Here is a 7884-nt window from a genome sequence, read left to right on the forward strand (position 1 = left end):
CCTATCCATTTGGAAAATCAGCATCTTCAACTGTCTACTCGTGGCTTCATGTGCTCTGGCAGTGTCTACAGCCCTGCAATATTGTGAGCTCATTCTTTCCGATCAAATCTTTTTGTATTTCAAGGCATGCAGAGCCCCAAATGAGCTGGTTTATCAGCCTTTCTTCTGTTTTCTTGCATTTACATTTTCTGGTTGCGTTTTAAAATCCTGTTAAGGAAATTGTCAGCAGGATCACCTGGTTCCTGCCTCAGGCTTTGAAACTCAGATGGTGAATTGGTGGATCAGATGATTTGATTTTGGCTGGAGATGTGTGCTCACTCATCTGCCAGCTATTAAGCAAATTTCATCTTTTCTCTTCTGGCCCTTTGCTCTTCACTAATAACTTCTTAAAAAGCTATTGAAGGTCAGTCTGCACTTTTGTTTAAACTTCACAAATGCCTTTATGACATCATCAACATCCCCAATTCATTATGGGCTGTAGCTGTGCATTCATTGCTGAGGTGGTGGCCATTTCATTTTTAAACAATTCACTCAGTTTTTCTGTCTCTCTCTGGCAATAACCCAAGTTGATTTTTTCCTCCATCTAATTCAACATTAAATCTGTTTAAATTGTTTGGATCTTACTCACAGACACTGCTGCTAGCGTGTTGTCTCCTAGTTCTCATAAATTTGAAATAATCACACTTCTAAATTCAAAATTTTGGAGTTTCATCGAATGTATTTCTTGCAGCTTTCCATGTGGCTGGTGGACTGATACATTGTTGCTCGGTACCTGATTGCAACGCAGCAATAAATGCGGCACCCTGGATGTACATTTGTATAACAATCAGTTGCCCATATGTTTTTGGAGTTGATTTGTTCTCCATCTTTTAAGGCAGACATTTAGTTGAAATATCACAGTTCAAATGAGCCTGTTGGCTGTATGGAACTACTTTATAGAAAGAGAGGGAATCAAAGCAGACAATGGTTGCTGTGGGAGGGTAAAAATGTGGCTTTGCAAAATAGATATAGCTACAGCTCATCATCCACAGCCCAGATATGGACCATAAACTATTGTCTGAACACCTTTATTCTAACGGTGAGAATGGTGGTGATGTTCTGGACAAACTAACTTCTTGCAGACTGCCTAACCAATTTTGAAATATCAACAATCACATCAAAGAAAACTTTGGTCTTTTTATTAGAGAGATATCATAGAGTGTAGCTGGAAGATACAAACAGAATAAAATAATTCTCAAATAGAAAACTTCAGCAATTATCTTTCATAGTTTATGTGAAAGAAGTTCATAAATGTCTTTTTATCTGTATGCAAGTGGGGATGTTAGCTGATGATTGCACAATGTTCAGCACCATTCGTGAATCCTCAGATACTGAAGCAATCCATGTCGAAATGCAGCAAGACCTGGACAATATCCAGGCTAAGGTTGACAAGTAGAAAGCAACATTCGTGCCAGGCAATGACCATCTTCAACAAAAGAGAATTTAACCATCGCCCCCTTTACATTCAATGGCATTACCATCACTGAATCCCCAACTATCAACATCCTGGGGGTTGCCATTGACCAGAAACTGAATTGGACTATCTATATAAATACTGTGGCTACAAGAGCAGGTCAGAGGCTATGAATCCTGTGGCAAGTAACTCACGTCCTGACTCCCCAAAGCCTGTCCACCATCTACAAGACACAAGTCAGGAGTATGATGGAATACTCTCCACTTGCCTGGATGCGTGCAGCTCCAACAACACTCAAGAAGCTTGACACTCTAGGACAAAGCAGCCCGCTTGATTGGCACCTCATCCACAAACATTCACTCCCTCTACCGCCGATGCACTGTGGCTGCAGTGTGTATCATCTACAAGATGCACTGCAAGAACTCACCAAACCTTCTTAGATAGTACCTGCCAATCCCACACCTGCTATCATTTAGAAGGACAAGGGCAGCAGACACATGGGAATACCGCCACCTGGATATTCTCTTCCAAACCACTCAGCATCCTGACTTGGAAATATATTGCCGTTCCTTCCCTGTCACTGGGTCAAAATCCTGGATCTCCCTTCCAACAGCCATGTGGGTGTACCTACACCACATGGACTGCCGCGGTTCAAGAAGGAAGCTCACCACCACCTTCTCAAGGGCAATTAGGTGTGGGCAATAAATGCTGGCCTAGCCAGCACCGCCTACATCCTATGAATGAAAAAAAATCTAATTGGATCACTTTGCTTTCTCATGTTCTCATACCTCATTCTTGTAACAATTATTTATTTGTGTAGAGAGAGCCTATCAAAACAGGGAAAGGAGGACAGCACTGTGAATAAGAACAAACTTGTTGGGACTGATGTGCACATCCATTTTGGATGCATGGATAGCAATTAAATACAACAAGCTTGTTCATAGCTAGTTCAGCAAAGCCCAAGGATAGAACCTGGGACTCTGTAGTCTGTATGCTTCATCCACTATTTCCCCCTTACACTGAAACTTCCTCTCCTGTACCTCCTTATTGTCTCCAAAGCTTCTTTAAAACTCCATGACTGTGCTTTCACTAGCTCTCCTTTTTCTTCATACTCAGTCCACATTTCTGTACAGTGCTCCAAGATGTCATTCTCTATGTTAGGAATGCCATTACAAAGGCCTATTTTTAGAACATTACTTGGCTTATCACCGGATGAACTCTTGGGGTATAAGGGGAAGCTTCCCTGTTTATAAATATACCAATACAGAATGCTGGAAATACTCAGCAGGTCAGGCAGCATCTGTGGAAAGAGGAATAGAGTTAATTTTACTGTACATGAAGAAAGATTCTTGACCTGAAACGTTAACGCTGTTTCTCCCTCCACAGATGCTGCCTGATGTACTGAGTATTCCAGCATTCCCTGTTTTTCCTTTGTTCAAATTTCCAGTATTTGCATTGTTCTGCTTTTGTATAAATATAGCAAATTGCACACCCTTGTCAAAATTGCTTTTGAAATCATCTGACAAAATCAGCCAGGCACCTTTGCAAATTATCTGTGATACTGATGGATTTCCTACAATGCAAAATGACTATTTTCTTGTGCAACGGTCCTTTCTCTCACACATACACAGTGTCTGTATGTATCCTGTCATTTCAAAGAATTTGCACTGAATATGTATCAGCAGATGTCTTGACAAATGGACTTGTGGTTGCAGATCCGGTCAGCAGCTATATTTTTTTAACAAGTTATAAGTAGAATATTCCCACCTTCAAATTAAGGAATGAGTTGCTTATAAGGAATACACAGTGGGTGTGAAAAATGGAGCTGGTTCAGAAAGTCTAAATGGTTTAAGTTGTTTTTTTTACTAAGTAAAAATTGACACACAACAAATGGTAATCAAGATTTAAAGAACATGTAGTTTTATTTTAATTAGATTTTGTACAATCATTATTTCTTTAGGGAAAAGTGCTGTAATTAGCATGCAGTAACTAATGAAACATTGCTCCCCAGATGCTGAATGATAAGATGTTTAAAACATCACAATATTTAAGGCAGAGTGTGTTGTAAACTATGTCTACCATCTTCCATAGTTTGCATGTGTGGCCCCTCGATTTAGATCTCTCAACTGTTGGTCAATTTCTATTTACCCTGTCCCATTCTCCCATTATTGTTTGTTTTAAAAACTATCATATTGCCCATAATCTGTATTGTTCTAATTAAGTAAAAGTGTCCAGTTTCTCAAATCTTTCTTTGTATTTGCATTGCTTCATACCAGGCAAGCATTCAAGAAAGGAGCAAGAGAGAAAACAGGGAACTACAGGCCAGTTAGCCTAACATCAGACCTTAGGAGTAGGGGGAAAAGCTGGAATCTATTATTAAGGAAGTGTTAACAATGTACCTAGAAAATCGTGGCATGACCAGACAGCCAACATGGTTTTGAGAAAGAGAATGTTTGATAAATTTATTAGAGTTTTTTGAGGATATAACTAATAGAGCAGATAAAGGGGAGTCAGTGGTATACTTAGATTTTCAAAAGACCATTCAAAAAGGTACCATTCAAAAGTTTAATACACGATATAAGAGCTCATGGTGTTGGGGGTAATATATTAGCATGAATGGAGGATTGGTTAACGAACAGAAAGCAGAGGGTAGGGATAAACATGGCATTTTCAAATGGACAGGCTGTAACTGGTGGAATGCCACAGGGCTCAGTGCTGGGGCCTTAGCTATTTACAATCTATATTAATGTCTTAGATGAAGAGGTCGAGAGTAACGTATCCAAATTTCCTGACAATACAAAACTAGGTGGGAATGTTAGCTGTGAGGAGGAACAAAGAGGCTGCAAAGAGATGTAGACAAGTTAAGTGAGTGGGAAACAAGGTGGCAGATGGAGATGCAGTGGGGAAGAATAAAGTTAATCAGTTTGATAGTAAGTTAGCAGCTGTGAAACTTCTAAATACTGATGTTCAGATAGATTTCGGTATACTCATCCAAGTAACACAGAATGTTGGCATGCAAATACAGCAAGCAATAAGAAGGCAGGTAGCATGTTGGCCTTTACTGCAAGGAGATTGAAGTACAAAAATAAGGAAGTCTTGCTACAATTGTATAGGGCTTTAATTTTTTTTTATTATTCATTCATGGGATGTGGATGTTGCTGGCGACACCAGCATTTATTGCCCTTCTTTGATTGCCCTTGAGAAGGTGGTGGTGAGCTGCATTCTTGAACCGCTGCAGTCCATGTAGTGTAGGTACACCCACTGTGCTGTTAGGGAGGGAGTTCCAGGATTTTGACACAGCGACAGTGAAGAAACAGCAATATATATTCCAAGTCAGGATGGTGAGTTGCTTGTAGAGGAACTTCCAGCTGGTGGTGTTCCCATACATCTGCTGCCTTTGTCCTTCAGCTGGTGGAGATCACAGGTTTGGAAGGTGCTGTTGAAGGTGCCTCGGTGAGTTGCTGCAGTGCATCTTGTATATGGTATATACTGCTGCCAATGTGTGTCAGTGGTGGAGGGAGTGAATGTTTGTAGATGTGGTGCCAATCAAGCAGGTTGTTTTGCCCTGGATGGTGTTGAGCTTCTTGAGTGTTGTTGCAGTGCCCTCATCCAGGCAAGTAGAGAGTATTCCATCACACTTCTGACGTGCCTTGTATATGGTGGACAGGCTTTGGGGAGTCAGGAAGTGAGTTACTTGCCACAGGACTCCTTCTCTTGTAGCCACAGTATTTATACGGCTAGTCCAGTTCCGTTTCTGGCCAATGGTAACCCCCAGCATGTTGATAATTGGGGATTCAGTGATGGGAATGCCATTGAATGTCAAGGGGCGATGATTAGATTCCGTCTTGGTTGGAGATGGTCATTGCCTGGGACTTATGTAGCGCAGATATTACTTGCCAATTGTCAGCCCAAGCGTGGATATTGTCCAGGTCTTTTTCTAGTGAGACTCCATCTAGAATACATAGTTTTGATCTCCATGCTTCAGAAAAGTTATACTTGCATTGGAGGCTGTACAGTGAATGTTTGTATATTGGTTTCCAGGATGAGAAGGTTGTATGAGGATGAGAGGCTATGTAAATTAGTCTATACTGTCTGGAGTTTAGAAGAATGAGAGGTAATCTAATCTAATACAAGATTCTGAAGGGGATTGACAGGTTAGACAGAGAGACTGGTTCTCCTTAATAGGGGTTCTAGAACATGAGGACAACAGTCTCAGCATAAGGGATGATCATTTAGGACTGAGATGAGGCAACATTTATTCACTCGGAGGGTTATGATTCTTTAAAATTGCCTACCCCAGAGGGTTGTGGATGTTCCATTGTTGAGTATATTCAAGGCTGAAATAGAAAGTTTTTTGATCTCTCGGGATCAACGAATATGGGAAAGGGCAGAAAAGTGGAGTTTGAGATCAAAGACCAATCATGATCCTATTGAATGGTGGAGCAGGCTTGAGGGCAGTATGGTCTACTCCTGCTCCTATTTTTTATATCCTTATGGTGAATCTTTGTTATACATTCTCTGAAGTCTCAAAGAACAATTTAATTTCAATACAGATAAGTGTGAGATGGTGCATTTTGGTATGATGAATAAGGCCACATTCTCCTTTAAAATAGGAGGCAAATGGGGCAGATGGGCAATGGGATCTAGGAATACAATATACAAATTGTAGAGTTGCAGATTTATATGGCCATAAAAAAACAAAACATGAGTTAATTTCTAGAGAAACAGAAATTTGAAGTACTATGCACCATTCTGGTCTCCGTATTATGAAAAAGGATATAGAAACCCTGCTGAACATACAAAAAATATCTACAGGGATGACAGCAGAACTGAAAGGTTTTAACATCAGGCAAGATCTTTAGAAAAGAGAATGCTGAGGGATGACTTGATAGAGCTCTTTTAAGATTACAAAAGGATTTGGTAGGGTAGACAGGGAGATGATCTTTTCACTTGTGGGGGGAGATTTAAGGTAGTCACTAATAAATTCAATGGGGACTTCAGACAGTGGTTAGAATTACTACCACATAGTTTGGGCAAATAGCATAAGTGCATTTAAGGGGAAGTTAGATCAACATGAGGGTGAAAGGAATAGAAGGATACACATTGATAGCATCAGAAGAAGTAGGGCCAGGAAGGAGGCTCATATGGGGCATAAACACTGCATTACAAATTATCTGCTGCACAAAAATAGGCCAGTCAGCCCAACAAGTCTATGCCAGTGTCTATGCTCCATACAAGCCTCCTTCCATTCTTCATCTAACACCGTCAGTATATTTGTCTCCTTTCTTCCTCATGTCATTATCTAGCTTTAATGATGCTTGGCTACAGTACCTGAGAAAACAAAATGGGAAAAAGGCTTGAAAGGCAGAGAAAAAACTCAACAGAAGCCTCCTCATTTTTACACTTGTCACTAGCACATCTGGACAGCCTCCACCACATTGGCAAAATGCTAATATTAGTACTAACCCAGCAGAGTTTAAGTGAAAAATTTGATTTTTATATGCATATTAAATAATTTTTTAAAAATTTAAAATTTAAAAGCTTATATTGCTCTTTCACGACCACCTGATGTCTCAAAGTGCTGTAAAAGCCACTTTTGAGATGTAGCCATTGTTGTAATGTACAAAACACAGCAGCCAAACATGCACACAGCAAACTCCGCAATGTGACAATGACCAGATGATGTTTTTGTGATGTTGATTGAAGGATAAACAGGACACCAGAGAAAGCACCCCACCTCTTCTTCTAAATAGTGTTATGGGATCTTTTGCATCTACCCGAGCAAGCAGATGGGCCCTCAGTTTAACATCTCATCCAAAAGATGGCACCTTCAAAAGTGTAGAATTCACTTGAGTATTGCACTTGAGTGTCAGCCTATATTTTTTGCAATTAAGTCCTGGAGTGTGTTAGGAAGGTGTAATTTCATGATTCATATGTTTTAGAAATATTACCTATAGTTTTAGGAATTGAATTTTGAACTGTAAATGGAAAAAATCTCAGTTTAAGAAACTGGTAAACAAAGCCTAGTGTAACTAGAATTCAAAGAATGGTTCATGTTTACTCAAAGGATTAGAGCTAGTGGTGTGAAAACAGTAAACAATAGGTGGAAAAACTCAGCAGGTCTGGCAGCATTGGCGAAGAAGAGCACAATTGACGTTTCGAGTCCTCATGACCCTTCAACAGAACTAAGTAAAAATAGGAAAGGGGTGAAATAATATAAGCTGGTTGAAGGTGGGGGGGGGGGCGCGGTTGTTGGGACAAGCAAGTAATAGGTGGATATAACCAAAAGATGTCACAGACAAAAGGACAAAGAGGTGTTGAATGTGGTGATATTATCTAAAGGAATGTGCTAATTAAGAGTAGAAAGCAGGACAGACAAGGTACAGATAGCTCTAGTGAGGGTGGGGTGAAGGAATACTAAAAGGGCTAAA

This window comes from Carcharodon carcharias, chromosome 11 (assembly GCF_017639515.1).
Source record: "Carcharodon carcharias isolate sCarCar2 chromosome 11, sCarCar2.pri, whole genome shotgun sequence".
NCBI lineage: Eukaryota > Metazoa > Chordata > Chondrichthyes > Lamniformes > Lamnidae > Carcharodon > Carcharodon carcharias.